This window comes from Spodoptera frugiperda, chromosome 27, assembly GCF_023101765.2.
Source record: "Spodoptera frugiperda isolate SF20-4 chromosome 27, AGI-APGP_CSIRO_Sfru_2.0, whole genome shotgun sequence".
Classification (NCBI taxonomy): domain Eukaryota; kingdom Metazoa; phylum Arthropoda; class Insecta; order Lepidoptera; family Noctuidae; genus Spodoptera; species Spodoptera frugiperda.
Window position 1 is genome coordinate 8,686,056 of NC_064238.1, and position 16,682 is coordinate 8,702,737.

At 35.5% G+C, this 16,682-nt stretch overlaps 1 protein-coding gene across 2 annotated transcripts in view; it reads left to right on the forward strand.

The window, feature by feature from the left end:
• Positions 1-16,682, forward strand: part of LOC118263306 (proton channel OtopLc) — a 67,362-nt gene that overhangs the window by 558 nt on the left and 50,122 nt on the right. The window lies entirely within an intron of this gene.

The following is a 16,682-nucleotide window of genomic DNA, read 5'->3' on the forward strand; positions in this document are numbered from 1 at the left end:
TTGGCAGTGTATTCGAGTGTGCACAGTTGTCTTGTTGGTGGGTCAGTTTCGTTATTGAATGAAGTCGTTCAAGGCTCATATTGCGCGGTCAGTGAGTGCATAAACCCTGCTCTATTTACCGCAAAACTTGTAAATCTAAGCGCGTGCAGTATCGTACAATGTGTTCTTACAAAAATTAATACATTTGTACCACTTTTGTCAAGTTAAATTGATATTGATTGGCATCGTATTTTGTAATGCAGACAATTGATTGTTTTGGTTCATGTGCGTTCTTATTTGAACGTTGTTTCGATAAGACGGGTTTATATATGCGGGTAGTTTTTGTGTACGATTCTGTTAAAGTGACTTTTAAAATGCATACCTATTGTACATGTTTAAGTGCTACGGACGTCATTGTAGTGTTTTTGTTTTGTCTAGATTAGCATATATTACAGGTTAATTGTTCTTCATTTAAATGGATTTATGCATATTAAATACCTACCTACTAAAGAATAAACATCACAATATAAGATATATCTAGTTGTTTTATCTTCAAACTTATTTAATGTTTAATGTTGGAAGTTTCGACGTTTGTAATTAAAATGTTTCAATTAATTAACTTCATAATAACAACTACCGGACCACGTAATTTTTTCATAAAATGCGCACAGTTTTTGCCAATTTACTTGTTCTCGTTGAAAATTCTTGTTTGCTCATAGTTTTAAAAGTATTATTAGTTCACTCTTGTAGACGCGTATCTAATGAGAAAATTCCTGAAATATTTAATTATTGTCTTGCTTTTTGATGCACGGAAAAGAACTAAGTACCACATTAAATTGTAAACAAAGTAAGACGTGTAGTTCAAGTATGAGTTCAAGATGCCCAAGGGAAGGAATTGCTGGATTCACTAGGGCGAGAAACAATACTTCTTTACTGTCTTGAATGGGTTCAGATTGTTGGGTGTTAGGATAGTTTCAATCGACTAGACACTTTCTGCGCGGCGCTGTTTGCTTACCGTCAGATGATAGGCATGCTCCTTTGCCTCCTATCCCATAAAAAAGGAATCCCTCTTTGATCTGAAATAGATACAAGTTGAATCCATTATGATGAGATGAGTAGTCATAGTCAGAATATTTGTCTTTAAGTCGCACAATAGATTCGGTTTAACGAATAGACAAGGACATTAATATGAACTAGTGGTCGCCTAGTGGTTGAAATTCAACCATATACGATTTAATTTACAATACCACTTAACATACGTTCAAGGATAATTTTTATTTAACTCAAACTCAAACAAACTCTTTTATAAAACTCTATTCTTGAGACGTCAATATCATCGCAATGTCTATCGATTTTGACGTTTTGTCAAATACGATCAGATACTATGCATGTGTGTGTAATGTTTTATTTATTGATTTAATGTACTTTATAAGCATTATTTTTGAAAAATATTAGCGTTCTTCACTTCTCCTACACATAAACTATAAGTGTACCAAATTTTATGCTCCTACGTCCGCGCAATTTTCGTAAATAGCGGTCCAAAGTTTTTGCATCACGTATTAATATATAGATGTTTCTGGCAGTCAATTTGTTAATTTTTCGGCTACAATGAGAACAAATACTAACAAATACTACAATTGGATATAGAATACCAAAAGCTGATTAGTTAATTTAAAATGTATAAGTAGTAGATAAATCAGTACTCATTATCTTTCAAATACCGATACTGGCCTAAAACCGGTAGCAATTTCACATACCATTGATAAGTCACTAAGTGCCGAGAAAAACGGTTAATTGCCGAAAGAAATTTGACACTAAACGTTAGCGCATTTAGCACTAATTTGGTAATTAGTAAAGCGAAATAACTATACGAATACATTAAAGAAAAATAACTGTTACTTAAGTATATATGTTTATATCCGGAGCTGCGGACAACGTAACGGGTTACCGGGGCGTGTCGCGGGTTCGAAAGCAGGAGCAACTCTTTGTGTGATCCACAAATTGTTGTTTCGGATCTGGGTTTCATGTGTATGTGAAATTGTATGTTTGTAAACGCACCCACGACACAGGAGAAAATCCTAGTGTGGGGCAACTTTTTTTTTAAAACGGGATATATATGTTATTACTTGTGTAAATTATATAATTATGTTTATTACTTGTCATTATGTTATACACTATAATACTTATTACTTAACATTGATGGGTTTTCAAAAAGAAAAATGACGTTTCTTTAAAAAAAAGCAGTTGCAACCAGAATTGGCTGTCTTTAAAGTCTCTGACATGTCCATATTCTTACGTAAAATACGTTCCAAAATGGTGCATTGTATTTATGAATGCGCCCGCGTCTGTCGATCAAGGCGGCCATTGAAAGCGATTCACACAGAGACCAATAAAACAGTAATTTAACTTCGTATTGTGTGTCGAATGTGACAATGTTTGTGCTTATTGAGCCACGTAATAAGCTGTTACTGTGGTATTATTTGAAAGAATGTGGAGTGAGCGAGAGATATTATTTCTTGAGTAAGGCACTAGGCATTCTAGGTTTTACTTTATCTGTGACCAAAATGAAATTCTTTTGTGAATTTCGTGAAATTTTTGAGAATTTCGTCATAATAACAATTATAAGTGTTTAAACTGATATGGTCACTAACAAAAACATTAGAACTTGAGACGAGATATTTACCATGTTCATTTATGTCTATGAGTTTCCGATAACTCAATCATCCGTGATCATGCCGCTTGCAACAGTGCCGAAATATCGGAAATATGGTAAATATCACGTTTTAGGTTCTAATGCTAATAATAACAATTGCTCATTTAAGTGAAGTTCTATCTACCAAATCTACCGAAATGAAAGAAAAAGTCATGCATGAGTCAAAAATACATTCATATTTGTATCGGTTTACATCAAACCTACATTCATTTATAGCCAGTATCATATTTTGTTACTAGATTCAAATTTCGAACAGTTACATGCAAAGTCATGATTTCTAAACCTAAATCTGATCTTGAACATGAATAGACAAAAAAGAGTAGCGCCAACTTATCATGTGAAATAGGCGCAGTAGTTTATACTACCTATTTTCATTTTTAACTCTACGTAATAGAGTTCAATTTTCGGTAGCAATACCATCCTTTCATGTATGTTTAGTCGGCTGAACCAATATCATTTTTAACACGATGAAATATAGTTGAATTTTCGGTAGCATTACCATTTCATGTTGGGTCAGTCGGCTGTACCAATACCAATTTTAACAGGACGAAATAAAGTTGAATTTTCGGTAGCATTGTAACTTTCATGTACGGTTAGTTGGCTGTACAATGATGGTTAATGCCGATGATTGTCAACATGAATGTTCCCACAATTAACAATGTAGGTACGATTTAAACCCGTTAATTATACTTTGGTTCTCGCTAAACGAGATGTCATACTGGAACCGAACTCTTTGTTTTATACTCAATATACTGGTAATGTCAATATTTAAGCATCATTCGTTTATTTAGTCAATATCTTATTGGTAAAAGCTTCTTAATGCTGCTTTTGAGATGAATTTGCATTTAGAAATGACTATGCTATTATTGAAGATGAAATATGTTTACGTGTAAACTTAGTTTTCACCTGTAGTTTTACTAATTGTATGAACCAAACCCTTAGTATGAATAGGCTATACGAGAGCGCGGTAGCCGCTCTGATTGGTTGATTTATTCGAGGCGGGCCAATCAAAGCGCCGAACGCGCTCTCGTACTAAGTCTACAGCACCTACAATACACTCTCATTAATCTCACTCTGTACTTGACTCTCTACGTCATTACAAACACGTGTTTCAAACTCAAAGAACATAATTCAAAGCACCATCTTTAAAAACAAAACTACATATTATAAAATCTCGGTTCTCTAGTGAACCACTATGGGTTCACCCCATCAGTATACGGAACCAGATTAATTAGAGATCCCTGATAGTCATGCTGCACTTGTGTTCATGGGAAGGGGGCCGTAGCTATTTATAACAAAGTATTTTTACGCTTATTGTCCAGACAAGACATCTTTATAGAAAACTAATTGGCACTTTATTAAAAAGGGGTTTTTAATTAAAAATGTTGGCACTGGTCTTGATTTTTTTTTCAGAACAGTTTTTAAAAGATTTTTAACGCATTATTAGTTTTGCTTGAGACATGTTCTTGTCTTCTCATGTATGTTGTCATATTATTTTTGTACGTGTTAAGAATCCCTGACGCATTTGAATGGCAGGTATTAAATTAAGTAATAAACTAATTAATTAAGGTATTAAGTTAACTCCGGAGCTGCCGACAACGTAAAAGGTTACAGGGGCTCCGGCTCAAACCAGGTAAAGGAACGGGGTGGTTTTTAGTCAGTAAGAGTTTGACACTCCCTCCTGCCTCACCCAAGGCGGGTGAAGTCATTGGATGACTTTCGCCCCCTAAAAAAAGGTATAAAATTAACAGCTTTAATTTATGCAATCTTTAGATCAAGCTATCAACAATTTATAATAAAAATTACTTCAAGAAGAAAACAAATACATAAACAAAGCAATTTGAATCTAAACAACAAAGTGATTACGGTACAAAATCCATTTGCAACAGAATTAAGACGATAAGTAAAGGAGATTGCATTTAGTACTACGTCATTATGTTGAACGTTTACGATGATCATTATGTCATCCGCTGATCCGAGAACCTTGAACTTTTTGAGGTTACGGTAGACTGGTAAGAGTCTGCCTAGCTTTGTAGACATCTAGACTCGTTTGAGTATTTTCTAGACACCTTTTTGTACTACAAATCTTTTTGAAGAACGTTCCGCTTGGTTTAATTTGGCTTTGAATTTTGCTTGTTATCTACGCTAACTTAACTATGGGTTTTTGTTTTGTGGCCGCTAGTTTTAGGGGATTTTACTGTTGGCTTAATAATTTGAGTTTTTAAGTAGTATTTTTGAAACCCCATTTATAAAGTATTACAGTAGGAGGTTTACCTTCTATCAGTACAGTAATCGAAATGAGAGCGCATTCGGCGCTCTGATTAGTTGGTTTATTCGAGCCGGCCACTCTCGTTTCGATTACTTAACGTAAAGCAAACCCATACTAAAGGTACTGTTTGGCGAGGATATAATAATAGCAGGAGGTTAATAAGTAGTTAGTAAGATAAGGCCAGAGACTAAGAGTGTATGCCAATTAGCTTACTTTTGTTACAGAAGATTTGTCTTCTTATCTTCACTAATAACTTTAGCAGAAAAAAAACATGATATTAAGTACAACAAACAGTATCCTTTTAAAAAACAAAGCAAGAGCGCGTTCGGCATTCTGATTGGTTCGTTCATTCGTGCCGACCAATTAGAGCGCCGACCGCGGTCTCGTTTCGCTCTTGTTCACCGTTAAACCAACTCGTACTAAGCCCTCAGTTAATCGATATTATTAAATCTGAGACAGCTCTCGTCTATACTAGTGACAGTTCAGCTTCGAATTTAATGTAATTTCGAGGCGGTCTCCCGTTCGCTTCCGGATCGAATGGTACAGTAACTTGAACCGAAGACGTTCGTATTCCATCTGCCATTATTTGTGAAATGTTGGTAGAAAATGTCCTTGTTTATGTAAGGCTTGTTTGAAAGTTATTTTCAAAGTCGAAACACCTATGAAATGCTTTGAAACAAATTTATAGAGCTTCTGTTATTTTATTCCCCAATATGTAGTAACTCATGGTAGCCAAATGTGTATATATATACTTATATAGTGCATACTTTAATAAAGAAATAAGAAATATTTATTACGCAATACGCAAAAAACCAATGGACATGTACAGTTTATACTACGATTTGATATTTATGATTTTTATACGCATGTCCTAAGTCTGCGGTGAAATGGGACCAGTTCAGTATGTGCAAGACAGGTTGCCCCACAGTAGGATTTTCTCCTGTGTCGTCGTCGTGCAAACACAATTTCACATAAACACAGACCCGAAACAACAATTTGTGGATCACACAAAGAGTTGCTCCAGCCGGTTGCCCAGCCACCACGCCAACCGTGCAGTCGTGCTTAGGCCCATAATGAGCCTGTAACAGGAATGTCTACAGCTATAGACTTAAATCGATTGCAATGTCGGTTCAGCGTGATGATCTCAGATGCTCAAATGATGACAGAAGCTGCAGCCCAAAATGTTGCAAAACCATGAAATACTGTTGAAAACATTGTTCTTCCTTCATACAAAGTTCCTCTAAAAACAATAGCATTCGAAGAACTTGAACAATACTGGTATGAAGTGATGAAGTGAAACAAGCATCGTTGTGTAAACATTTAGTTTTATGGACCAAAGAGAAGTTTTATCTTAGTGACACAAGGGTTCGGTCAAGGTTATCAGGGGCCATCTTTAATTGTTGTCTCTGTCACATTATGTAATGTTAGAAAGAGTCATATGACGTCACTAAGTACTACAGTTTGTTAAAGGAACACAGGAAGATGAGGTTATCGCTTACGTAGTTTTTGAGCATACATTATTGTTAGTAGGGCTTCCGTAATGATAGATAGTTACTGATATTAGTTTTTATACTGACGTGGTCGCTAATAAATAATATCATTAGAACCTGAAACGGGATAGCTCCCATGTTTATTAATTTCTATGAGTTTCCGATATTTCGGCACTGTTGCAAGCGCCATGATCACGGATGAACTGGAGTATATGCGGGTGGTATTTCCAATAGTTATGCTATCTACTACATCCAATATTGAATTTAAGTTAGTTCCTCAAAACCTTATCAAGTAGATCTACAGTTCGAACTTCCACTTATTCTGTCAGAGGGGGGCAAAACCCTTAAAACACAAGTACTACTTCAACTGCAATTTGACGGCAATACCCATTGAAAAAAAGGGTTTTTATAGACCAAATTGTTCCATCAATCGTGCTTGATGGGCCTATAAACAATGGGTGGTAGTTTTAATGAAGCTATCGATCGTAATCTAGTGTGGTGGGTTGGTGACTACAGGTGGTGGTTCTTTGTTTTGGTGCGGTCATTGACCCGGTGGGGCGGCAAGCAGTCTGCCGCACCCTTGCTTGCGAGCATGCGCTTAGTACACGCATATTAAATGGGGTGCTTGGGCTTGCATCGCTGATGGACGCTTCTATGTATTTTGTGAAGCCATTTTTGTTTTATAGTGCGTCGGTTCATGTTTTCTTTCCTTAATTAAAATGCGTCTTAGGTTATTCTTTATGAATGTCCAATCATATTTGGAAATAGTAAACTATAAAGCTAGGTTAACAGTATAAGAAGTACAGAAAAAATAAACAAAACTAAAAGCTTCACGCTTATGAGAGAGTGCTGCTGTTCAGTTTCTGTCACATCACACGTGTAGGTAATCCCTTAGTCGGCACTTACGACACTCACGTCCACGTCCAAAATAAAGGTACTTAGTGACAAATGTAGGTACTCCACTCTACACGTGTATAAACTATATAAACATAAAAGTAATCTTATTTTTTTATAACATACTACGCATATTTGTGTACGCAAGTCGGCTCGACCGCAGTGATACCACTACCTCACAGAAAACCGACGTGAAACAACGCTTTTTTTTTGAGGGGTAAAATCATCCAATGACTTCTTTTGCTTCAGGCGAGGCGAAAGGGAGTGTCAAACTCTTACTGACTAAAAACCACTCCGTTCCTACTCCTGTTTTTCAAGCCGGAGTGAAACAACGCTTGGGTTGTGTTTCGTTTGTGCCTCAGGTTTCTGGAGGCTCAATTAGCCCCCTTCCCAATCCCCGATTTCCCAATTACCCTTAAATTTTAACGCACTTTTGGGCCGGCAACACATTTGTAACGCCTCTGGTGTTTCGAGTGTGTATGGGCGGCACCAATTGCTTACCATAAGGTTATCCGCCGGCTCTTTTACCGGCTTATACCATAAAAAAATGACCTCGGAATATTAAAATCTCCCACATAATCGATTAGCATACGAGACTCGCTCATACACTGCACACCACTCTAGCTAAAGTACTGGCTGGCAATAACCGAGCGCAGCAGAATTAATATTGCATAATGAGATTTCTCTGTGCCCTTAGTAGCTTCCTACACGTGGTATTGCTTTTTATTTTTGCACTATTGTGTTGTGAAAAGTTCTAGAGATAAAAATGGTTGTTTAAGAGAGGTATGTAGTAAAAAATTGACAATGGTTTGGTATTTACACCTTCACTTCACTGATCTAGAGTTAAAATAATGGATCTTAACTTCTTCGAAAAAGTTTTCAATGATCTGAGTATTAAATATGAGATCACGTAGCAACCGCACTTATGATAAGGGTCGGTTTATTTCTGATGGAACATGTGTGTCGCGTATCGTATGTTTGGAAAAACTGTTGATCGTTCAATGATACGTCAATACGACCGATGATACGCTCGACATATTTTACTCAGCTACCAAAACAATCTTACTATATTTCATATATATATAAAACTCTTCGGTTACTGAGTGACTGACTGACTGACTGACAGACAACGCACAGTCGAAACTACTGGTCGTAGACAGCTGAAATTTGGAATGTAGGTTCCTTGGGATATGTAAGGGAGCACTAAGAAAGGATTTTTGGAAATTCAACCCCCAAGGGGGGAAAAGGGGTAAAAACGTTTCTATGAAAAATCTTATTCCTTGGGTTTATAAACTTGAAACTTGGCATGAACACGTACATAGGCAAGTAAATATGTTTGACATTATAAGTTTTTTCAAACTACCCTCCAATCGTGATTTAGGGGGTGCGATTGGGTGACTGATTTATTAACGCACAGCCGAAACCGCTCGGTATAGGAGTCTGAGATTTTGAACAGAGGTTCCTTTAGTAACATAAGTGAGCACTAAGAAGGGATTTTTGAAATGTCAACCCCCAAGGGGGGGTAAACTGAGCCGGGGCTGCGGGAAAGTTCTAACGAGATACCGTGGCCCTGGAACGCAAAGGGCAACTGAAGGAACGAGGTGGGTTTTAGTCAGTAAAAGTCTGACACTCCCTTCCGTTCCACACAGAGCGGGAGAGGTCATTTGATGATTTCCCATCCTTAAAAAAAAGACTTTGTATGACAACTTTCAGTCGTCTCTTTAACATACATAATTATGTACATACATGCATAACATTAATAACATCACGCCTTTAAATCCCTATTTTGTGTTAACACTACCCATACAAACAGCTAAAAGGAAACAAGTGAAGAGACGAAATTTGTCCGCATCCATTTTCACCTAAATTCTTAACGTTAATGAGATTTACTTTTTATTATCAGGGCAACCTAATAGCCTCACATGTACGTATAACTTCGTAAGAATTTTCTTTCAACTCCTAACCGTTGAGGAGTTGTACCTTCCATCATCAGCTCATTCACATGGGATGATGACTATCAGACGCAAATACTTAAACAGATCTATGAAACCCGGTATATGGCAATAGGCTCACCACCTATTACATGGGACTCACAACATAAATTGTGAAATGTGGGTGTACACAGTGGCAGTACGTGCCATAATGTGCACCTCTGCCTACCCCTTCGGGGATTAAAGGCGTGACGATATGTATGTATGTATGTATCTATGAAATTGTCAAAAACGTAATTGCCTGTAAATCTGAGGTTTGCCCTTGATTTCCCTGGAATACCATCATCAGATACTGACTAGGTAACAACGGGACCAACTTGAAAGTATACTCTACCGGAAGGTGGAAGAAAAAGCCCTGTCGAGATCATTAAAAAACGCTATATATAACCGAATTACACGTGGGCGAAGCCGCGGGCGGAAAGCTAGTCTTACTATATTTCATTCTTAAGTACACAACATTAAAGAAAACCTTACCTCCTTACTAAGACAGATCTACTTACATTACTCCACTCCATCACCTCCCAAGGGTGTAGTTTCCTAGCAGAAGGCACCTCATCATTCTATGGCCGCTAATGGTCTCCTTGGGCGAAACCATTCAAACTATGTCCCCTGTGCCATTTAATTGCTTTCGTTTATGAGCTAAACTGTCTTGCTAAGAGCAGAGGAACATCAGTGATTTATGTATGAAGAAAATGTTGGTTAGGGATTTAATGGATGAAGCAAAGCGTATCGAAGTTTAAAATTCAGAGGGGAGCGATGATATTATGGGAAATGAAGAATGCTCAAAAATCTAGGTAGGTCAGTTACTTTGAGTAACATGCCTAAACAGAATAGGTAAGTACATTTTTCAAAAAATGTTAATCTACTAAATTGTATTTTAACCAGTAGTGCTTTTCTCCATTAATGTACGTAAGTACCGTGATTTTCAGTTAAACGTAATTTTATTCACACGAAGGTACATTGACTTCCGCGCTCAGAGACAATTAATGATTACTTATACTAATCCTTATTAACGATTTTTTATAGAAAATAATAGCTAAGGATTGGGTCTGAGTACGACTGTAAGAAAGGAAAGTTCTACGTACATTATACGGAATTAAAATAACAAAGTTTGTTTACAAAAATTTCATTAAATCCAAACAAAGGAAGTACAAGTCATGCATAAAACATCAAATGACAAATAAGCACGAAATATATAATTTGCTGTATAATAAATTTTAGTTAAAATCTGTAATTAATTAGAAAAGGAAGAACTCCATTATTCATACATAAAATGAGTAGGAACGGTCTGTATGTTCGCTTTGCATTGTGATTACATTAACCGGGCAATGAACCTGTGTTCCGGCCGGATCCACAGTCCTTCGTACGTATGTAGTTATTTAAGAAATGTGGAACTAAAATAAATGGGCTATTTTCAGGATATTAGATAATGTTATGACTTATGATCTATGGTTGTGTTAAATTGTTATAAGTTAACAATACAATAGATTTTTATTTTTAATTCCGCTTATACCTAGATATTAATCTATTGTATTTTTAGTGTAGCAATAATTTCCGCAAAGTAACACCTGATTCTATTCTATATGTTATAAGTTAATGTTAATTATGTTAGTTATTATACATAATTGACTGTATAGGTATTAACTGTTTATTTATTTATTATTTGGACAACCAGTAGTTGTCGTTATTACATCTCAATTCTTATATAATAATATATTTGAATGTTCAACGTTTAAAGGTATCACAACACGCAATCTAAACCTAATGTACATTACTGTTTAGATTTTACCATACGATATCTAGTGTACAAATATTTACAAAACATAACTTTAACTAAATAAAAGCTATAATAAAGAATGCCCTTTCAAACAATCGCGTACAATCACTTATTTTAATAAACCCATTACTATCATGCATTCCATGCATTATTCTCTAGGAGACAACAATAAACCACAAAACAGATTAATCTCATAACAAAAAATGACCGAGCAATCAATTTAAATTAAAGAAAGGGCCTATCGAATTAGAGGCCGGATAAACCTTATAAATCGACTAATTGGTATAATAACGTTACAACCGAATGTGCATGTCACATCACTACGAGATCCGGTTTTCTCAATGACATTTTTTATTCTTTGTTTACAGGAAATGACGTTGTTGTATAGACGTTACAACTGTTTAACCCTTTCAATGTAATTTGAACTCTAAGTAATTGGGATAAAGATGAAAATTGGTTGAAGTAGTGTAGTGTACTTTGATGTGCTGGTTGTCTGTTCCTACATATTTAAATGTGCCTGTGTAAGAAAGCCGTTATTCTTTATTCTTCATGTGACGTGGCTTCGTGTATGTGGGTCAACGGAAGGGCTTCTCTTTTATTTATTTTTTAATTGTAGACAATTTATTTCGTTCGGTGTCAGTTTGTTTAGGATGGTGAAAGAAAACTTAGAGAAAATATGTCATTTCATTGTTTATGTTTCATTTGGGTTTAATTCTAGTTGGAAATTAATTTAGTAATACTAGTTGCCGCTCCTTAGGTGGCCAACAGGCTCTGCCCACTGCTCGCAACGCATACGAAATTAGACAATGATGATTGATGACCAATCTCGTGAATAATAATTGTTCAATGATTAAAATAAGACACAAATGAACTTTTAGAAGATTAACGCGCGTACAACTAGTTCCGCGCGCACTATAGTTTTAAAATTATATTATTTTTATTCTTTATGTAACTAAAATCTTGCTGTGATTTGATCTAAAACTTTATATAATAAAATATATTAAATTGCAATCTACAGTTCCACGATTTTTTTAAGATACAAATCGAGTAGAGCGTTTAGCAAAAAATTAAAACACCTTGACCTCGTGATATTCAGACAGCCATGACTATTAAGCCTATTGACATTTAATCAGTGATCATGTGGTCAATGATTTAACCGAACCTCTTCAATTTATTTACTTCAAGTTCAAGCATTGATGAGGAAGATATGTATTAAGAATCTAGCGATTGAACTAGTGTTGCCCAGCAAGAGTCTTGCAAGTCTCGCATTTACCAATTAGCCAACTTTATTTTTTTGTACGATTATGATTTAACTGTAATAACTACCCGGCAAAAGTCTTGCTAGTCTTACAAATAAATACCTATTAGCCTAATGCTATTTTTTATATGTTAGGTGCTTTTAATCTTGCAATGACGAAACAGAGTAGCTAGTACCTATACTATATTTTGAGGTTTCTTAATAGCGGCCACACCTTACAATATAACTGTATAATTAAATCTCGGTTAATACTACAGTTAATACAGTTAAATCATAATCGTATTAAAAATTTAAGTTGTATATTTGGTAAATGCGAGACTTGCAAGACTCTTGCTGGGTAACACTAGATTGAACTAATGAGATGAGATCATAATGTCATTAGTCTTAAACCTAAATAATAAACTTAGAGCAAAACTATAAAGAACAACTACATACTCGTAAAAATGATAGAAGCGCCTCAAAGAACCATCAGACTACCACAGATGGCCTGCCCAGTAGGGCTGATGCCTGATCCGGAGCTGCGGACTACCTTACGGGTTTACCAGGGTTCTGGCTCGAAAACAGGAGTAGGAACGGGGTGGTTTTTAGTCAGTAAGAGTCTAACACTCCCTCTCGCTTTACCCAAGGTCGGAGAAGCTATTGGATAATATTCCAACCTCAAAAAAAAGTCTCTGCTCACTCAAATAGCGAGAGTGTATGTATGTTTATTGTTTGAAAAAAATATCTTCACTACTATTATAAAAAAAATCATTACGCCCACATAAAAACAATACTTGTAATACCAAACCAGATGGGTTTAATGTTGTAATTCTATCCTCAGCACCTAACTCAAAACACAGCCCTTAACCAAAACTTTAACTATGACTAATATAAACAAATATTTTGAGATGAAATCTGTAACCGTGTAACACAGCTACTGTATCATGTTATGACAGCTGGCGATCACGTAAACAGTTCAAACGTGCGCACGCGCCGGCGATAGTGTCTGTTTGTGCTCACCGCCCGGTCAATGGTACCGCGATTATGATCAAGGTATGAATTAGTTTGAAGCAGGTGTGGCGGGTTTACAAAGGGCATGTCTGGTGCATTTTATAGTGTTTTTGACGGTGTTCGAAAGACTTTCTTCTTTCTTTTGTGATTTTTTGAAAATATTTATAGAAAATATCCTATAGAATTGTACCTTTAAAATATAGGGTCTAATAGAGTCATTTTATTTAGAAACGCTCTGCAGTTTTACGAGTAATAAGGTAAATACGAGCAAGTTTTAAACACAAAATTTATTTTTGTTTTGGTATTAGATTAAAGAAAGCAAAGATTTGTCGAAGTTTTTACACATACTTAGGTTAAATTTTTAACATAGATATGAAAAGTGTGAATTTGTAACTTTTAATACTAGATATATTATGACCACAGCATTCCGCGACGCACGACGCGGTGATTGTCGCGGAATTTTGCTCATGAACATGGGCCTCTAGCTTGGCTTGAATCAAGTCGAGTTCCTCGTCAAACAGTTACGTGAGTAAGCCGATAACCTAATAATTAATTTAGTATCACGTTAAGTTATATTATAATCACATTAGTCATATTTTATTCGATCAATGCACATAATAAAATAATAGTTAGGTATAAAATATTGAGAAATACCCCCGTTAGTGTGTTCATCTAGTCTAGAGAATGTTATTTTCCAAGCAATCTACTTTCTAGTACCTAATCTCAGATCTCCACTGGAGTGTTGGCGGCCAGCTAGCGTCTGCTGAGTGCAGCAATTTGTTCAAAGCGACGCTAGATTGTGCAGAAAAATCTGGAAAGTTTTCTTTAGACTGCATTTTTATAAGTACTTACATTAGATATTCTTTTTCCATAACTACGTCAACTATATTTTTATAATAATTATCGTGGGGCATACTAAATTAACTAAAAATCAATCAATCATCAGACTAGGCTGCGCAAAGTCGCCGCGTTTGTGCACGCTGCTTATGATAAAGAGTCCCTCTGTGACTCGAAACTAGTAGAGCTTTTCTCAATTAATTTACGTAAAAAAAGAAGTCACATTATTGTTAATAATAATCGGATAGCTTTTATTTGAGTTAAGCTAAATTAAAAGATTTTATGGCGACGACATTATATAATGGAAATAATTACTTAACATTATACCATACAAACTCATTTCACTAAAATCCTGATTCCTTATAAATAAAATGTAGCAAAAGTACGGAGTGCTGAAATGTCAAAGGTACCTCCGTCCCAACCACAAACACTCCATTAAAACATTATTTACGTGTAGGAGGGCCGAGGGAGGAGGGACCTTACAATTTCATAAAATAATAATATTAGATGCCATTTGTATGTTCATACTAACTTAAAGTAATAATAGAAAGGCGTACATTTTTGAGTTAGTTTTTGTAGGGTTCGATATAATGACTGCAATAGCGAGCACATATTGTGGTTGTGAGGCCGATTTGCGAATAAATCACAGCATTATTCGGTTTAAGTTTAAGGGCACTGCAAATGTGACTCGTATTTAACCAAAAAGCTTGCTATATACTTAGATAGTAAAATATTCTTCTCAGAATTGGCAGAGTGTGATGTTCAACGTCTTTTTATATTCTCCAGCTATTTTGACAGATGAAACATCTCATAAAAGGTTTTCCTAGTCAAGTCGTTTTGTCATCGAAATAAAACTTACTGGTTAATATCTCCAGTAATAAACCCGTCTTTCAACTAAAGCGACACAAACATAAAAGTTATTCTTTCATGTTTCTAACTATAGACGAGAGCTATTAATGTATTGTTTATATACACAGCACGTTTCATTTGCATAAAAGTTCTTGCTTCACTATTTACACACGCAAAGCGTAGCACTAATGGTCAAATACTCAAACGTCACTCAATACGGTAGTTCACTACTAGTCAAATTCAATACTTTTATCGAAATGTCAAAAACGTTACTTTTCTATGAATTTTGTAAGAGATCGCAACTTATGACGTCATAATTTTTTTGCGTCAAATAGTATACTTACTTCTTTAAAATTAGCTAGAAAAATTAAATAAATAAGTATATCGTCAAATTAATGAATGAAAGTACGATTATTTTGGGATATTTTATTATATTGAAATATCATAATAATTTATTTTTGACTTAGGAAACTACCCAATTTTAAGACGCGCTCAAGAATAGTTCTGTCCCTACAAATTCTTTGTAAATGACAGAGATAGGACGATATTTAAGTGCAACTTTAAATTGAGTGGCATTTCAGTATTCGAGCGTTAGACCGTTTAAGACACCAACCATGTCCTTTGTTAGATATTAGTGCACGCCTTTGTTAAAGAAGTAATGGATAGTGCACAAAAACTAGTAGTTTAAAAAAAACAGCGCATTGAACCGGTAGATAGTCGAAGAGGTGGGAACAGGAAAAAGTATTACTCTTTAGTCAAATCAGGTTCTCTAGAATCTTGGGCCTTGTTTTCTTGAGTGAAAGGTCGAATAATGTAAAATGAAATTTAGATTTATCAATTTGTTTCATACTAACTGTGACTATAAATGTTAGGACCACCATAACGAGAAGTATATAAACTATTAAAAATAATCTTAATCTTTAGATAATATTGAATTGACACACTTTTGTTCTAAGTAATATTTTATAGAAACGGGGCAGCTCTCACAACCCGTTAGGCCATCAGATAAAAAGACATTTTAGAATTTGGAATGTTAGAATTCCGATAAAATATAAATAGCCTAATATCAAATGGGCCGATTTTACGTTTCTCATTTCATTGCAGTGAAATATTTGACGTTTCCCATTTCATTGCAATAAAACGTCCATATTTAGTACAATATTTATGTACTTCACCAATTAATTAATTGTATGTACTTCACCAATGCAATTCGGTGTATCGCATTATAAGTGAACTTTTGTACAGTTCACTTCACTTCAAATTCTTTTATTGCTGACCAAACCAAAAATGTAATAAGATTTTTCGATACGGATTTTTCAATACTTTCTCCAATACCTTTCCCAACATTTGATCTACAAGTCACAGGTTTCTGATAAATCGGTATGGGAGTTCGTGACATGGTTCCGGACATGTCCAGTCCACTTAACGGCGGAATGAGGTAGAAAGGCCCGTCCGGTACAATGACTGATGTGTTATGATAGATATCTACGAGCATAGTGGCTCGTAAGTGCGGTTAGATAGGGGTTGTAAACACCACTAGAATATAGGGGGGAATATGGAGTAATTTCATTATAATTTGATGTTTGTTGATTTATGTTCTACAAATAGTGCTCGAAACGAATACAGGTACTTCGT